The sequence below is a fragment of the Salvelinus sp. IW2-2015 genome, linkage group LG17 (assembly GCF_002910315.2).
Source record: "Salvelinus sp. IW2-2015 linkage group LG17, ASM291031v2, whole genome shotgun sequence".
In the NCBI taxonomy this organism is placed as follows: Eukaryota; Metazoa; Chordata; class Actinopteri; order Salmoniformes; family Salmonidae; genus Salvelinus; species Salvelinus sp. IW2-2015.
The window spans coordinates 18,058,850-18,078,061 of NC_036857.1; the positions used below are offsets into that span (position 1 = coordinate 18,058,850).

At 44.8% G+C, this 19,212-nt stretch overlaps 1 pseudogene; it reads left to right on the forward strand.

Annotated features, from left to right (window-relative positions):
• The first annotated feature begins 1,394 nt into the window (after positions 1-1,394).
• Positions 1,395-7,704, forward strand: LOC111976913 (ceramide synthase pseudogene; annotated as a pseudogene).
• The last annotated feature ends 11,508 nt before the right edge of the window (positions 7,705-19,212 follow it).

A 19,212-nucleotide genomic window follows, 5' to 3' on the forward strand; every position in this document is an offset into this window, starting at 1 on the left:
AGCCATGGACCCGGGCTGAACACTGTGCCTGGACTGGACCTCGGTATCAAGGAAGGCTCCTGCCATGGAGCTGGACTGGACACCAGATCTGGACCGGACATCAGTGCAGAGGAAGGCTCCTGCCATGGAGCTGGACTGGACGCCGTATCTGGACGCTYTGCCTGGACTGGGCACCAACGCAGAAGAATACTCTGGCCTAGGAGCTGGACTGGACGCCGTGCTTAGACTGGGCATCGGCGCAGGGGAAGGCTCCGGGCCATGGAGCTGGAGGTTCCGGACCATTGACCGTCGCAGGAGGTTCTGGACCGTTGATCGTCTCAGGAGGTTCCGGACTGTGGACCGCCGCAGGAGGTTTCCGATCTGTGGACCATCTCAGGAGGTTTCCGGACTGTGGACCGTCTCAGGAGGTTCCGGACTGTGGACCGTCTCAGGAGGTTCCGGACTGTGGACCGTCATCTTTTTTGAGAAAGATGTTTAAAAGTAAATAAAATCACTAATTAGATCAGTTTCTTCCAATGTAATAATATAACAACTCTAGATGTTATATTTAAATAATAGTGTTAAAAATCAATCATTAAAAATCATGAATTGCTTTATTTTCAATCATTAAGTTTTGGAGGGTTTGGGACAGCCACCTCTCAATATAAATAGGTGTATAAACATTGAGTTTGTACTATATTAATTTAACAATATGTTTGTTATTGCCTTGGGCTGAATTACAAATATCATGATGTAAAAAAAAATCCTAAATTTGAAGACTTAACTGTTTTTATAAATGTATAAACTGCAAATTGCAAAACTTCTGTAGAATCACCCATACACGTGTGTTTTTTGTTTGTTTTTAGGCCATGTGGTGTGCCAAGAAGGACTGCAAACGAACAACAACAGTTTTCAACAAACCAATTCCAGTCGTATGCACGGAACAAGCAGTATAGGGAAAACATGCCCTCCCAATATTGCCTCTGAATGCAATGCTAACCCCAAAAGTTCTCAGCAAACATTGAAAACAGCCGACACAAAGGAGTCAGGTGCCGGTGCTAGCAGTCAGCAAGCATGCACAAACATGCAAATACAGGCCAGTGAGGAGAGTAGCATCTGTGTCTCTTCAACTTCAGAGATGGACTCTGGTGCAGAACCTAACAATTTGCTCCCGCCTATCATAAAGTCAGCGGTGAAGCAGAAGCAGGTCAAAAGAGGGCTGTCGTAAACTAGAGATGACAGACAATGGCACTGCCCACTCTGTCAACACTTAGATAGTTAACACATAGACACTAGGTCACTGTTGGAAGTGAAGAGACAGAGAAAGAGACAAAAATAACATACATCATCCAAGTAGGCACTCCTGGGCCTTCGCTAATTGCTTTCTCCAGGACATGAGTTTCAATAGGCACTGACCCGACCTGACCACCCTGGCTGCCGGGTCTGTCTTCTTCCCAGGCCTGTTCATGCTCTCCAAGAAATGCCTCACGTACATCCCTGCACTAAGGTGGAGCGAAGGGGATGCGGTCAGTGTCAACCGGGTTGGTGTCCTCCGTTCAGGCGATCATGGCCTCCTCAACTGGTTACATCACTGCCTCCTCCTGTGAAGACATCATCAAGGATCAGTATTGGCTGACCAGCACCTACATCCTCTTTGCCATGCCCTACTGTGTGTATGAAATCTATGCTATGGTCATGTTCTACTGGTACAAGCTACGGGTCAAGGATCACAAAGCAGACAGCGGTGCCAAACGCCTGGGCCTGCGACGCAAGTTCCTCATTGTGCTCCAGCACGTAGTCATGGTCACTGTGTGCTTCCCCATCTCTGTGTTCTGGCGACAGGGAAAGGGGGATTACTTTCAGGGCGTCATGTTACGGGCTGAACTCAGCACACCGTCGGTCTGTCTGGGAAAGATCCTCAACCACTACAAACAGCAACACACTCCCCTGGACAAAGTGAATGGGGCTACAATGCTGCAGTGTTAATTTTGGCACTCTGTTTTAGATTTAGTCTAGTCTTGAATATGATTAAGTCACATTTTTGTCATTTGGATAATCACTTAGCCTAGTTATTGTCAAAATGATGAAAACATTTTAGGCCATTTTAGTCAACTACACTGAACAAAAATATAAACACAACATGCAACAATTTAAGATTTTACTGAGTTACAGTACATATAAGGAAATCAGTCAATTGAAATAAATGTATTAGGCCCTAATCTATGGATTTCATGAATGGGAATACAGACATGTATCTGTTGGTCACAGATACACTATATATACAAATGTATGTGGACACCACTTCAAATCAAATCAAATGTTATTTGTCACATGCGCTGAATACAACAGGTGTAGACCTTACCGTGAAATGCTTACTTACGCACGCTTAACTAACAATGCAGTTCATGAAATAGAGTTAATAAATATTTAATAAATAAACTAAAGTTTAGAAAAAGTAACACAAGATATTTACATAACAATAACGAGGCTATATACAGATGATACCGGGACCGAGTCCTGTGCGGGCGGTACAGGTTAGGGGGGGGGATTTGATTAGCTGTCTTCAGTAGTCTTATGGCTTGGGGGTAGAAGCTGTTCAGAAGCCTTTTGGACCTAGACTTGGCGCTCCGGTACCACTTGCCCTTGTGGTAGCAGAGAGAACAGTCCATGACTAGGGTGGCTGGAGTCTTTTGAAATGTTTAGGGCCTTCCTCTGACACTGCCTAGTATATAGGTCCTGGATGTTAGGAAGCTTGGCCCCCAGTGATGTACTGGACAGTACGCACTACCCTCTGTAGCGCGTTACGGTCAGATGCCGAGCAGTTGCCATACCAGGCGATGATGCAACCAGTCAGGTATGGCAACTGACGGGTTGGATTCAACTATTTCAGCTACACCCGTTGCTGACAGGTGTATAAAATCGAGCACACAGCCATGCAATCTCCATAGACAAATATTGGCAGTAGAATGGCCTTACTGAAGAGCTGAGTGACTTTCAATGTGGCACTGTCATAGGATGCCACCTTTCCAACAAGTCAGTTCAATTTCTGTTTTTGTGCTGTTATTGTGAAATGTAAACGTCTATGAGCAACAACGGCTCAGTCGCAAACTGGTAGGCCACGTGACCGCCGAGTGCTGAAGCGCATAGCGCGTAAAAATTGTCTGTCATCGGATGCAACACTCGCTACTGAGTTCCAAACTGCCTCCGGAAGCAACGTCAGAACAATAATTGTTCGTCGGAATCTTCATGAAATGTGTTTCCATGGCCGAGCAGCCGCACACAAGCCTAAGATCACTATGCGRAATGTCAAGCGTCGGCTGGAATGGTGTAAGCTCGCCGCCAGTGGAAACTGTCACGTTCGCTGGAATAACTATCGGACCAAGGCGCAGCGGATGTTGAGTTCCACATAATATTTTAGAAAGTGAAACTTAGCAAACAAAACAATAAAGACTAAGCTAACAACGAACCGGGACTACAGAGGTGCTACGTGCACTAACTCAAAACAATATCCCACAAATCACAGGTGGAAAAAAGCTACCCTAATATGATCCCCAATTAGAGACAACGATTACCAGCTCCAATTGGGAATCATACAAAATCACCAACATAGAAAAAACAAACCTAGAACCCCACATAGAAATAATAAACTAGACTAACCCCCCAGTCATGCCCTGACCTACTCCACATTAGAAAATAAGGACTCTCTATGGTCAGGACATGACCGCCCCCCCCCCCCCCCAAAGGTGCGGACTCCGACCGCAAAACCTGAAACCAAAAGGAGGGTAGGGGGGGTGTCTAGTGTCGGTGGCGGCTCTGGTGCAGGACGAAGAACCCTCTCATCCAGCGAATCCGCCAGCATTGGAGGCGTCTCTGGTGCGGGACGAAGAACCCGCTCAGCTCGCGGATCCACCATCTTTGGTGGCGGCTCGGTGCGGGGCCAAAGAAACCCGCTCATCCTGTGGATCCAGCCATGGACCCAGGCTGAACACTGTGCCTGGACTGGACCTAGATGGAGAAGCTCCTGCCATGGAGCGGGACTGGACACCGGCCCTGGCCTGGACATCGGTGCAGAGGAAGGCTCCTGCCCTGGAGCTGGAGTGTCTGACCGTGGACCGTCGCAGGAGGTTCCGGACAGTCGACCGTCGCAGGAGATTCCGGGCTGTGGACCGTCTCAGGAGGTTCTGGACTGTGGACCGTCTCAGGAGGTTCCGGACTGGGAACGTCGCCGGAAGCTCTGGACTGGGAATTGTCGCCGGAAGCTCGGACTGGGGATCGTCGCAGGCATTTGGTGGTACCGGAGCTGTGACACGCACCTCGGCGCGAGCGCGAGGAGCAGGCACAGGACGTACCGGACTGGGGAGGCGCACTGGAGGCCTGATGCGTGGGGCCGGTACAGGTGGCACCGGACTGGTGACACGCACTTCGGGGCGAGTGCGGGGAGAAGGAACATGACGTACTGGGCTGTGAAGGCGCACCGGAGACCTGGTGCGTATAGCCTGCATCAATTGTTCCGGTTCGATGACACACTTCGCACGACAAGTGCGAGGAGCTAGCACAGGACGCACTGGGCTGTGGGAGGCGCACTGGAGACCTGGTGCGTATAGCCGGCATCAATTGTACCGGAACTTTAACACACTTCGCATGGCAAAAGAGAGGAGCTGGCACGGAACTTTAACACACTTCGCACGGTGAGTTGGCACAGGACGTACTGGGCTGTGAAGGTGTAGTGGAGATTTGGTGCGTAGAGCTGGCACAGATGGTGCCGGGCTGAGAAGGCGCTTTTCAACGCCGCTGCGCTGCAGCATACTCCTTTCCACAACCTCTCTCCGGTATCTCTCATTACCTCTCTTCTATCGACTCCCACACAGGCTCGGCTCACTACCCGGTTCCGCCGATCACCACATGTCCCCCCCCCCCCCCCCAATTTTTTTTTTTAGCTGTCTTTTGGGCTTTCCTTGTGGCCGTGAACCCCGGCGTCGTCGCTGTCCTCCCTTCTCTCCTGTCGTTAGTTTCCACGGCAGGCTTTCGTATCTTGCCAAGACTTCCTCCCAAGTCCAGGATATTCTCTCCTCGATCTCCTCCAAAGACCAGGATGCCATCTCCTCCTGGGCACGCTGCTTGGTCCTGTTAAGGTTGGATATTCTGTCACGTTCGCTGGAATAACTATCGGATGTTGAGTTCCACATAATTTATTGGAAAGTGAAACTTAGTAAAACAATAAAGACTAAGCTAACAACGAACCGTGACTACAGCGGTGCTACGTGCACTAACTCAAAACAATATCCCACAAATCACAGGTGGAAAAAAGCTACCTAAATATGATCCCCAATTAGAGACAACGTGAACTAGCTGCCTCTAATTGGGAATCATATAAAATCACCAACCTAGAACCCCACATAGATATAATAAACTAGACTAACCCCCCAGTCACGCCCTGACCTACTCCACCATAGAAAATAAGGACTCTCTATGGTCAGGACGTGACAGAAACTCGTTCTCRGGAGTGATGAATCACGCTTCACCATCTGGCAGTCCAACGGATGAATCTGGGTTTGGCGGATTCCAGGAGAAATCTACCTGCCCGAATGGTCTGGGGCTGTTTTTCATGGTTCGGGCTAAACCTCTTAATTCCAGTGAAGGGAAATCGTAACACTACAGCATACAATGACATTCTAGACAATTTTGTGCTTCTAACTTTGTGGCAACAGTTTGGGGAAGGCCCTCTGCTCTTTCAGCATGACAATACACCCGTGCACAAAGGGTTTGTCGAGATTGGTGTGGAAGAACTTCACTGGCCTGCACAGAGCCCTGACCTCAACCCCATCAAACAAGTTTGGGATGAATTGGAACGCCAACTGCGAGCCAGGTCTAATCGCCCAACATCAGTGGCCGACCTCACTAATGCTCTTGTGACTGAATGGAAGCAAGTCCCTGCAGCAATGTTCCAACATCTAGTGGAAGAATGGAGGCTGTTATAGTAGCAAAACGGGGACCAACTCCATATTAATGTTCGACGAGCAGGTGTCCACATACTTTTAGGCATGTAGTATACCTTAAAAAAGAAGGTAGGGGTGTGGATCAGAAAACCAGTCAGTATCTGGTGTAACTACCATTTGCCTCATGCAGCGTGACACATCTCCTTCGCATAGAGTTGATCAGGCTGTTGATTGTGGCCTGTGGAATGTTGTCCCTGGATATTGGCGGGAACTGGAAAACACTGTCGTACACGTTGCCAGAACATCCCAAACATGCTCAATGGGTGACATGTCTGGTGAGTATGCAGGCCATGGAAGAACTGGGACATTTTCAGCTTCCAAGACTTGTGTACAGATCCTTGCGACATGGGGCTGTGCATTAGGAGCTAAAACCAGGAATTTGAAGATTTAATAAACCCCAGAATGGGTACGCAGTCCCTGGACACGACAGAAGTGAATTTGAAAAAGGTTCAGGGTACCAAATTATCTTTCCTGTTGACGCATTTTCGGACCAGAACATGTTTTTAACCTTTATTTAATAAAAGTACAGTACTTTTCTATGGAGCAATTGTTGTGCCTTAGTTCCGCATTCTAGGAAATGTTAAATGTATCAATATCATGTTTGTATAATCCCCTACTAAGCATGCATACTAAAGGAGTATATGAACTAAACAAACATAAAAAGTACATTCCTACTCAGCTTGTGGGCCATTTCCAGCTAGAATATGAACCAGTCTGATGTGTGGAATACCGTTACAGACAATTTTTTAAACATCCTTAATGAAGTCCATATAGTCTTTGTGTCCTCTTGTTAAGTCATTGATTTATTGGTGARAGACAGCTTGTATGCGTAATAGATGAAGTGTGGGGAACCACTCGGACTAACAAAGAACCATTCATGTCTTGGGTTGGAGTTCAACTGAGTTCTTAACGGTTCCACAGGGCATGAGCAGTGATCTAAGAGGGCTGAGTCGTCTAAAAGTTAAAAAAAACATGACCAGAGCTGAGATGGTCATGGTAGCCAAATACAGACTCTCTCTCTGAAGACTTTTCCCTCACTTATTCACACGCACATGCACCACACACATGCACACACACAGTCCAGAAGCTACACTACCACAACAATGTGACACCTCAAATGTTGGCAAAGCCTACTTTTGCTAATCTTTTCTTGTCCGAGTGAGGGACACGCTGTAAATCAAGAGGACTCGATGTGTTCTGAAAGATGAGACGTTGAGGTGTCACACCCTGACCAMAGAGAGCTGTTTATTCTCTATGTTGGTTGGGGCGTGACAGTGACTAGGGTGGGTTATCTAGGTGATTTATGATCTATGTTGGCCTGGTATGGTTCACAATCAGAGGCAGCTGTTTATAGTTGTCTCTGATTGGGGATCATATTTAGGCAGCCATTTCCCCATTGTGCTTTGCGGGATCTTGTCTATGTATAGTTGCCTGCGAGCACTACATGAGCTTCACGTGTCGTTTTGCGCTTTATTGTTTTCTTTGTGTTTCACTACCTAATAAAGAGGATGGAACCATGGCACTACATTCCATGGCAGTAATGTTAGCTAACCATGGCAATATTGACCAATAGCAGTTCACAGAATTTTCTGAATTTCAAACAATGCTATATGTACAAGATTCCAAATTCTCGTCATGAATGGATAAATGGAATACTCAAAGGCGCTAACATGGGGTGTGTTCATAAATTCTCTCTGGAATCCCAGAGTACACTCAGAGTGCGCTCTAGGCGTTTGTGAATTCAGAGTGTTGTCAGATTGTCCATTTGTAAACTCAGAGCGTTTCAGAGCACACACTGGACGCTCTGGTCGAGGAGTAGGGTTGAGCCGAGCGTTCTGACCTCACAACATCAGTCAACCATCTGAGCTAACTTGCTAAAGTTGGCTAGCTTGCTAGCTACTTCCAGACACAAATTACAGAACACCTCACTCTGACCATTTTACTTGCCCTAGCAGAGCTGGTTAGACTGTTTTCATGTTATCTAGAGCGTTTGTGACTAACTGTGCTGCTGGCAACAATTTAATAATGTTTTTTAAAATGTTTATATTCAACGGGTGTTGCGCCGTTTGCAATGGAATGGTGATCAATTGCATAGCAATATTCACTAACTAATCTCATCCACAAATAGCAACATGTAGTTCCCACCTGGTTGATCTGCAGCAGCCATTTTATGACCAAATGCCCTCCACACATCAGCTTGCTATCACAGTGTAGAGGTGAGGAGCAAACTACCATAGCAATATATAGGCCTAGGCAGAAATGAGGTGTCCGGGTTGTGAATTTGGCCAGAACACTATTAGTGCTTCCATAGAGCAGCAAACCCACCCGGATGAAGCCCTCAATGACGCTATCCATGCTAAAATAGGTTTTGTGGCAAGTGAGCCCTCTATTTAACTCCATGAGAGTCAACCCACCTGGATGAAAGCTGTGGCCGTGGTCCGTAGTCTGGTGGCCGAATCCCCGGTCCTGGAGAGTAGGTTGGGCCAGGTCTGCTTCACACGGTAGGCCACCTCGGCTCTGCTCAGTGCCTGGCCGGGGATCAGCTGGTTCACAAGCAGCAGCCACAGCAGCTTCAGAGATGCCTGGAACGCCTACAGGATAGGACAGGACCATTAACAACACACACATACAGTGCCTTTAGAAAGTATTCAGACCCCTTTACCTGTGCTTAGCTCTATTCCTTTATTTTTTATCCTAAAAAAACGTTGTAGCCCTTGCCGATGACAAGCATACCCATAACATGATGCAGGCACCACCGTGCTTGAAAATATTAAGAGTGGTACTCAGTAATGTGTTATGTTTGCCCCAAACATAATGCGTTGTATTCAGGACATACAAAGTTAATTTCTTTGTCACAATTTCCCTCTGTCATTTAGGTTAGTATTGTGAAGTAACTACAATGTTGTTGATCCATGCTCCGTTTTCTCCTATCACAGCTATTTGACTTTGTAACTGCTTTAAAATCCCCATTGGCCTCATTGTGAAATTCCTAAGCTTTTTTTCCCACTCTGTGTCAACGGAGTTACAGTAGGAAGGACACCTGTATCTTTGTATTGACTGGGTGTGTTCATACACCATCCAAAGTGTAATTAGTAACTTCACCATGCTCAAAAGGATATTTTTGTGGCAGGGCATTGGAAAACCTCCCTGCCTGGTCTTTGTCAATRTGTGCTTGAAATTCCCTGCTTGACTGAGGGACCTTACAGATATMTGTATGTGTGGGGTAAAGAGATGGGGTAGTCATAATTGTTCTTATTGTACACAGAGTTAGTCCATGCAATGTATTATCTGACTTGTTAAGCAAATGTTTACTCCTGAATTTATTTAGGCATGCCATAACAAAGGGGTTGAATACTTACTGACTTAAGACATTTCAACTTTTCATTTGTAATACATTGTTAAACATTTCTAAAAACATAATTCCACTTTGACATTATGGGGTATTGTGTGTAGACCAGTGACACAAAATCAAAATTGTATCAATTTTAAATTCAGGCTGTAACACCACAAAATGTGGAAAAAGTCTAGGGGTGTAAATACTTTATGTTATTTACAATAAGGGTTAGATGAAGAAAATCGGACCTCTCTGAAATGAAAATTGATGGCCCTCTCTTCAGCAAAATACAGTATATCTTACCTAAACCTTCCCTGAACGCTTGGGGAAAAAAACAAGTGACCCTCCCCTATACCCAAAATAAGAATTAAAACAAAGTGGATAGCAGAGAACATGTCTACCGTTTACCTTCACTTCTTGGACAGACCAGAGCCTTAGATATGCAGTTTTACTAAATGTTCTTCCTCCTGTAAGCGTTATATGGCAAAGCAGGAATTTTGATAACTTACAGGGCTGCGGTCCAGAAGGGTGTGGGTTCGCAGACCACCATGGACAATAATAGGGGTGGAAAGATCTCCTTTATAGTAAAAGCATTCAATGAATACATCATCGTATTTGCAAAGAGTTACAGGCTAAGAATGGACAGAGATAGGCCTGTTCATATTTCTTCAATGCCAAATCAGTGCGTCTTGTTTGCAAGGAAACGGTCCCTGTTTGCAAATAATTAAGAGATGTCATTAGGAATCTGAGAATTGTACCTTCAAAAGTTAGGCCTACCTTCCCACCCCAGACAGAGTAGGCTTACCGATGGAGAAAAATGTAAGGTTTCACTGCTGGCTACTCTTCTTCTGTGGCTTAACCCAGCGAGAGAAGGTCACAAGTGTTTCTCTGAAAGCTGTCAGGTTTTAAACATCTTCTATTGTACAGAAAGTGAATATATGAATCTATTGATAGTGACACAATTAGATTACTTCCCAAGCAAAGTCAGCCTCTGAATGTCAAAGAAACGAAACAATGATATCGCCATATGCGTCGGAGTCACGCCTTTCCCGGGTATGTTACAGCTTGTTTGTAGCATAAAGCATCTTGGACCAAAGCGCTGTTATAGTTCACATTATATCATCGGATCTGTTTCATTTTCTAAAAATATTAAGCTAACAAGGGGTAGGCCTGTGCTTTTGCCATTTTCTTGAATAAAAGGTAGGCCTATAGCACACCCTCTCATACCCTCCCCAATTTCGAGTTTTGGTTTTAACCACACTGACACGGAGGTAAGCTATTTAAAGAGTGCATGGTGTGTGGTGGAATTGACCGACAAATCTATGGATATTGCTGCCTAAAGCCTAATTTCGTCAGTCAAACAGGTAGGACTAACTCTTATTTCTTAAAAGGGAAGAAATAGGCTCCAACACAAAGCCCTCTTGTTGTTAATAAAGTCTTATTAAAATGATGACGGTTGAAATGAATGATGCCTACTGGAATTTGTTTACTTTCTGAACCATGAGCTGTACATTTCTGATTCATTGTGCCACGGCTTCTGCTTGAAGTTTTAGCACCACAGTGTAAATGACTCCAATCTGGCTTATTTTGAGGTCAATAACTCTGATAAATACATCATGGGCAAGAAACATATTGTTTTAATCAAATCCATTATAGTAGTAACAAGCTATCAAAGTCGACCTCCAGTCCTCATTCTCATCTTCACGCTCTACTTCTCAAACGGAACAGAACATAGGCTATAGGCTAGTCCACGAGCAAGATGCATTTTTGGGACTGGCCTAATCAAACATTATTTTCGGGAAAAAACCTTTGACTCTCCTGAACAACCACCGTAGCCCTACACAGCACAGCCATTGGTTAGGCAGCACACAAATTATTTTTTGATCAGCAAGAGCAGAGCAGGCCGGGGCTCAGGGATGGAATATCCATTGCAGTGGCGGATTTAGGCATAGGCGACATGGGAATGGTGACATTTGAGCGATTGGTTTTCTATCGCTCATTTGCACGTCACGTCAATGATATCATGTCYCTGTGTGGGAATGTGGGTCAATTAACCTTGTCGGAGTGGGCGCCCTGATTCTAGTTTATTTTATTTCACCTTTATTTAACCAGGTAGGCCAGTCGAGAACAAGTTCTCATTTACAACTGCGACCTGGTCAAGAAAAAGCAAAGCAGTGAGACCAAAACAACAACAACACAGAGTTACACATAAACAAACGCACAGTCAATAACACAATAGAAAAATCTATGTACAGTGTGTGCAAATGTAATTACAATTTAGCATTAACACTGGAGTGATAGATGTGTAGATGATGATGTGCAAGTAGAGATACTGGGGTGCAAAAGAGCAAAAAGATAAATAACAATATGGCGATGAGGTAGTTGGGTGTGTTATTTACAGATGGGCTGTGTACAGGTACAGTGATCGGTAAGCTGCTCTGACAGCTGATGCTTAAAGTTAGAGAGGGAGATATAAGTCTCCAGCTTCAGTGATTTTTGCAATTCGTTCCAGTCATTGGCAGCAGAGAACTGGAAGGAAAGGCAGCCAAATGAGATGTTGGCTTTGGGGATGACCAGTGAAATATACCTGCTGGAGCGCGTGCTACGGGTGGGTGTTGCTATGGTGACCAGTGAGCTGAGATAAGGCAGGGTTTTACCTAGCAAAGAATTATAGAGGACCTGGATCCAGTGGGTTTGGTGACGAATATGTAGGGAGGGCCAGCCAACGAGACCATACAGGTCGCAGTGGTGGGTAGTATATGGAACTTTGGTGCCAAAACGGATAGCACTGTGATAGACTGCATCCAGTTTGCTGAGTAGAGTGTTGGAGGCTATTTTGTAAATGACATCGCCGAAGTCAAGGATCGGTTGGATAGTCAGTTTTACGAGAGTATGTTTGGCAGCATGATTGAAGGAGGCTTTGTTGCGAAATAGGAACCCGATTCTAGATTTAATGTTGGATTGGAGATGCTTAATGTGAGTCTGGAAGGAGAGTTTACAGTCTAACCAGACACCTAGGTATTTGTAGTTGTCCATATATTCTAAGTCAGAACCAGAGTAGAGATGCTAGTCGGGCGGGTGGGTGCGGGCAGCAATCAGTTGAAGAGCATGCATTTAGTTTTAATAGCATTTAAGAGCAGTTGGAGGCCACGGAAGGAGTGTTGCATGGCATTGAAGCTCGTTTGGAGGTTTGTTAACACAGTGTCCAAAGAAGGGCCAGATGTATACAGAATGGTGTTGTTTGCATAGAGGTAAATAAGAGAATCACCAGCAGCAAGAGCGACATCATTGATGTATACAGAGAAAAGAGTCGGCCCTTATAATTGAACCCTGTGGCACCCCCATAGAGACTGCCAGAGGTCCGGACAACAGGCCCTCCGATTTGACACACTGAACTATATCTGAAAAGTTGTTGGTGAACCAGGTGAGGCAGTCATTTGAGAAACCAAGGCTATTGAGTCTGTCGATAAGAATGCGGCCTTGGCCAGGTCGATGAAGATGGCTGCACAGTGCTGTCTTTTATCGATGGCGGTTATGATATCGTTTAGGACCTTGAGCGTGGCTGAGGTGCACCCCTGACCAGCTCGGAAACCAGATTACATAGTGGAGAAGGTACCTTGGGATTCAAAATGGTCGGTAATCTGTTTGTTAACTTGGCTTTCGAACATTTTAGAAAGGCAGGGCAGGATGGAAATAGGTCTATAACAGTTCGGATCTAGAGTGTCTCCCCCTTTGAAGAGGGGGATGACCGCGGCAGCTTTCCAATCTTTGGGGATCTCAGATGATGCGAAAGAGATGTTGAACAGGCTAGTAATAGGGGTTGCAACAATTTCGGCGGATCATTTTAGAAAGAGAGGGTCCAGATTGTCTAGCCCAGCTGATTTTGCAGCTCTTTCAGAACATCAGCTGTCTGGATTTGGGTGAAGGAGAAGCGGGGGGGGGCTTGGGCAAGTTGCTGCAGGGGTTGCAGAGCTGTTGACCAAGGTAAGGGTAGCCAGTTGGAAAGCATGGCCAGCCGTAGAAAAATGCTTATTGAAATTATCGATTATCGTAGATTTATCGGTGGTGACAGTGTTTCCTAGCCTCAGTGCAATGGGCAGCTGGGAGGAGGTGCTCTTATGCTCCATGGACTTTACAATGTCCCAAAACTTTTTGGAATTAGTGCTACAGGATGCAAATTTCTGTTGAAAAAGCTAGCCTTTGCTTTCCTTACTGACTGTGTATATTGGTTCCTAACTTCCCTGGAAAGTTGCATATCGCGGGGACTATTCGATGCTAATGCAGAACGCCACAGGATGTTTTTGTGCTGGTCAAGGGCAGTCAAGTCTGGGGTGAACCAAGGGCTATATCTATTCTTAGTTCTAAATTTTTTGAACAGGGCATGCTTATTTAAGATGGTGAGGAAAGCACTTTTAAAGAGCAACCAGGCATCCTCTACTGACGAGATGAGGTCAATATCCTTCCAGGATATCCGGGACAGGTCGATTAGAAAGGCCTGCTCGCTGAAGTGTTTTAAGGAGCGTTTGACAGTGATGAGGGGTGGTCGTTTGACCGCAGACCCATTATGGACGCAGGCAATGAGGCAGTGATCGCTAAGATCCTGGAAGACTGCAGAGGTGTATTTAGAGGGCAAGTTGGTCAGGATGATATCTATGAGGGTGCCCATGGTTACGGATTTAGGGTTGTACCTGGTAGGTTCCTTGATAATTTGAGTGAGATTGAGGGCATCTAGCTTAGATTGTAGGACGGACGGGATGTTAAACATATCCCAGTTTAGGTCACCTAACAGTACAAACTCTGAAGATAGATGGGGGGCAATCAATTCATACATGGTGTCCAGGGCACAGCTGGGGACTGAGGGGGGTCTATACAAGCGGCAATGGTGAGAGACTTGTTTCTGGAAAGGTGGATTCTTAAAAGTAGAAGCTTGAATTCTTTGGGCACAGACCTGGATAGTATGACAGAACTCTGCAGGCTATCTCTGCAGTAGATTGCAACTCTGTCCCCTTTGGCAGTTCTAACTTGTTGGAAAATGTTGTAGTCGGGGATGGAAATTTCTGGATTTTTGGTGGCCTTCCTAAAACAGGATTCAGACACGGCTAGGACATCAGGGTTGCCAGAGTGTGCTAAAGCAGTGAATAAAACAAACTTAGGGAGGAGGCTTCTGGTGTTAACATGCATGACATGTTTGTGAGCTAGGCAGGCTACTGCCTGGGAAGGTCTTCCACTCAGAAGTACGAGATGGGGAGGAGGCGGTGGTAGGTTGACCTCAGGCCTTCCCACTGGAAGCCAGAGGTAAGGGGGAATCTATCAAATAGCGCACCTCAAACTTTGTACAGTACTAATGCAATTAGTAATGCAAATAGTTGTGCAATTTAGATTGTGTTTCTTGTTTGTAGTGCAATAATCAGGTTCTCTTCTTTATAAGTGAGTTATTCTATTTTTGTATTTGTTTGATATAGGATTTGTGCAATTTAGTTTTATTTGTGTGTTTTTTGTTAGCAATAGGGTAAGTGTAATAATTCAATTATCTTTTTTATTTGTATTTATATACTACAATTTATTTCTATTTGTCTTTGTTACTTCTTTTTGATATTTATGAGTCTATTTTTGTGTATATTTTTATATTTATATAGTTTTAAATGTTATGGGGGGTGGGGGGTGCTGAATGGAGAGTTCGCCCAGGGAGCTATACAAGCTAGAACCGCCACTGGCAGTGTGTAATGCAGCCAAGTTTTATTTACACCATCCCAGCAGCTATCTTAGAAATATAACTTTGCTCTGTGCTTCTCTGAGCATGCACTTCGTAGCCTATAGGCTATGGATAATTTGATTGAGACCATCCAAAATGGCCCATAAGCGCAATTGATATTGCACACCCAGCGGAGAATCAGAGATGAGGGGCGGCATCAGGCACACATTGATATATCAAATCAAATGTATTTATAAAGCCCTTCTTACATCAGCTGATGTCACAAAGTGTTGTACAGAAACCTAGCCTAAAACCCCAAACAGCAAGCAATGCTGGTGTAGAAGCACGGTGGCTAGGAAAAACTCCCTAGACAGGCCAAAACCTAGGAAGAAACCTAGAGAGGAACCAGGCTATGAGGGGTGGCCAGTCCTCTTCTGGCTGTGCTGGGTGGAGATTATAACAGAACATGGCCAAGATGTTCAAATGTTCATAGATGACCAGCAGGGTCAAATGATAATCACAGTGGTTGTCGAGGGTGCAACAGGTCAGCACCTCAGGAGTAAATGTCAGTTGGCTTTTCATAGCCGATCATTCAGAGTATCTCTACCGCCCCTGCTGTCTCTAGAGAGTTGAAAACAGCAGGTCTGGGACAGGTAGCACGTCCGGTGAACAGGTCAGGGTTCCATAGGCAGAACAGTTGAAACTGGAGCAGCAGCACGGCCAGGTGGACTGGGGAACAGCAAGGAGTCATCAGGCCAGGTAGTCCTGAGAAATGATCCTAGGGCTCAGGTCCTCTGAGAGAGAGAMATATATATATATATATATAGCTTATATAGCTTAATAAGTAAAAATTCTAAAACACTGAGAAATATTGACATTTCATCAATTACAAATAACATGAAACTCCCCTGGAATAGATTTAAAAAATATACTAAACCATCCCATTGACTTAATTAAATTGAAAAACCATGAACCTCCCCCATTTTCCTCTAGGTAACCATTCTGTACATTTCTCTCCATCCCTTATCCAGAGTGACTTACATTTTCATACTGATTCCCCGTGAGAATGGAACCCACAACCCTGGCTTTGCAAGCGCCATGCTCTACCATTTGATCCATACTCTAGTTGTATTTTTTTTTTTTTTGTAAAACATTAGTCAACTCAGTGGCAGAGTTTCCTTCCTGAGATTTGAAGGTTGGGGTTTCGAAACCCGGTGGAGTCAAACCACAGACTTTAAAAATGCTTGGCACTCAGCATACAGACACTAGCATCCTGTCCAGGGGGAGATGTTCACACAACAGAAACTGGTTCCTGCCCTATGAGTGTAACGCTCGTCGTTGGAATGAGGTGAGGACCAAAGCGCAGCGTGGTAAGTGTTCATCATTATGTTTATTAAACAGAGAACACTAAACAAAATAACAAAGGAGAACAAAACGCAACAGTTCTGTAAGGTGACATCCACTACACAGAAAATAATCGCCCACAAAACACAATGAAAAACAGGCTACCTAAATATGGCTCCCAATCAGAGACAACGACTGACACCTGCCTCTGATTGAGAACCATACTAGGCCAAACACATAGAAAAGGACAATATAACAAAACATAGAAAAAACAACATAGAATGCCCACCCCAACTCACGCCCTGACCAAACTAAAATAGAGACATAAAAAGGGAAGGTCAGAACGTGACAATGAGCTACTCTGGCATTTTTGTGGTTGGGAAAGGGGGATACCTAGTCAGTTGTACAACTGAATGCATTCAACTTAAATGTGTCTTCCACATTTGTCCCCTCTGTATCAGAGAGGTGCGGGGGGCTGCCATAATCGACATCCACGTCTTCGGCACCAGGGGAACAGTGGGTTAACTGCCTTGCTCAAGGGCATGATGACAGAGTTTTACCTTGTCAGCTCAGGGATTCGATCCAGCAACCTTTCGGTTACTGGCCCAATGCTCTAACCACCAGGCTACCTGCCGCCTTCCTTTCTGTTTTATTGTAGTATTTATTGTTTGTGTTTTTGTTTCTTATTGCAAACCAATAAACAATTGTTCACAAAACAAAGTAACCAGCATGGCAACTATTGAGTTAGCCTGGTCATAGTTAGTGGTTACAGCCTGGTTTCTAACTAGCCTGGTAATCTGGATGCCAGATATCATACAATACAACTCAGACTGTGATGTTGCTATAGCCTACTATCAGCCAGCACTGAGCAATCCATTGATAAAGCAATCACATAGAATAAATATACATTGTATTCCCACCAAAATATCACTGTGTAGATTATTTAGGCCTACTTTCTCATTGCAGAACAAGTCAGGGAAAGTGGTTGCAACTTACAAGGCCAGTGTTGTCACCAATCCTCTCTAATATTTGTTTAAGGAAAGAGCTCTAGCAGCGAGCAGTGGGAATGTGAGTGGGACAGGGGGAGCATTGTTAGGGGGGTGGCTAGAGTGTGTGTGTGTGTGTGTGTGTGTGTGTGTGTGTGTGTGTGTGTGTGTGTGTGTGTGAACAGTAAACGGTTGGTAGGCAGCTCTAATAGTGACTAGCTGCAGTGTAAAGCACTCAAAGAGCATGGTCAATCAAAACCTGTGACAGCAGTGGAATGTCCAATGTAAACATATCTGGCCAATAAACTATCCCTTTTCAATTCACTTTACACAGCTTAAAGCTTTTCAATTCACACCAAAACCTTACACCTTTCCTCACCAGTTCTAAAATAGTGCTTCATGAGTGAACAATTTAAGTGGAAAATTTGGCACCATGTATTTTTCTGGAAATTAACACAATGTGCAGTATCATGGAACCATAATATTTATATATGTGTGAGAATGAATGTTTGTTCACATTACATATTGACTTCAGTTTGGACTTTTGAAACATGGGGAAATCCGACATGGTTAAATGTTTACCATTCAACTACTCTGTTCTAGACATGATCTAGGCCTGAAATCAACATCACCCTCTGGTTCTCACCCTGACCCACTGTCCTTCAGTTTATCCTCCAGCCACTTTCAGCTGACAGCAACAACAGATAGATAACCTGATTGGTTGCCTGCCTTCAAAACAAGGACAAGGCTTTTCCTTCACTTTCAAGGGAAAACCCCTTTGGACTTGAAGGGCAGGGCAAGGGGGGACTAGCTATCACATTAGTTCAACAAACACAAGGACAAATGCCACAAATAACATCACACAATGTTAAATAATGCCATCCATTTTGTGAAGAAAGCAGGTACCATCACGCTCAACTTTAGGAAACGTAAATAGGCCTAGTCTTTGGTAGGTGCATAAAAACAACACCCTGAACAAGGAAGTTCACAAATAAGAGCATGGTTTGCACACAAAAATACACAAAAGGGTAAATTGTTCCCCTGTGTAAGTTAAGCAAGAATAAATACATTCAAAATATTTCAGAAGTTTTGTCTATTTTTGTGTGGGGCAATTCCACATATTGTATTGGACTGCACTCTACTCAATGTACTGTACTTTACTGTGCTCTACTCACTGTACAGTAATATGCTGTACTGTGCTGTCCAAACCTGTGAAACATACGTCTTTGATAAGTTCAGATTTGGTCTAGTCCATTAACATCAAGTCCAGGATGGACTGACCAAATTTGAACTACTTTTCAACGCTAATGGACGTCCTGCTGGTTAAAGTAAATGGAAAGAGAAGGGGCCCATGGGTAGGTGTCAGAAAGAGCTTGGGATAGGTGACATTAACACTGAGAGAGAGAAGAGAGAGAGAGGAGAGAGAAATAGAGAAGAGAGGAGAGAGAGAAGAGGAGAGAGAGAGAGACGAGAGAAGATGGAGAGAGAGAGAAAGAGAGAGAGAGGAAGAGAGAGAGAGAGAGAGAGAGAGACGAGAGAGAGAGAAGGAGAGAGAGAGAGAGAGAAGAGAGAGAGGAGAGAGAGAGAGAGAGAGAGAGAGAGAGAGAGAGAGAGAGAGAGAGAGAGAGAGAGAGAGAGAGAGAGGAGAGAGAGAGAGAGAGAGAAGAGAGAGAGAGAGAGAGAGAGAGAGAGAGAGAGAGAGAGAGAGAGAGAGAGAGAGAGAGAGAGAGAGAGAGAGAGGAGAGAGAGAGAGAGGAGAGATGAGAGAGAGAGGAGAGGAGAGAGAGAGAGAGAGAGAGAGAGAGAGAGAGAGAGAAGAGAGAGAGAGAGAGAGAGAGGAGAGAGAGAGAGATGAGAGGAGAGAGAGAGAGAAGAGAGAGA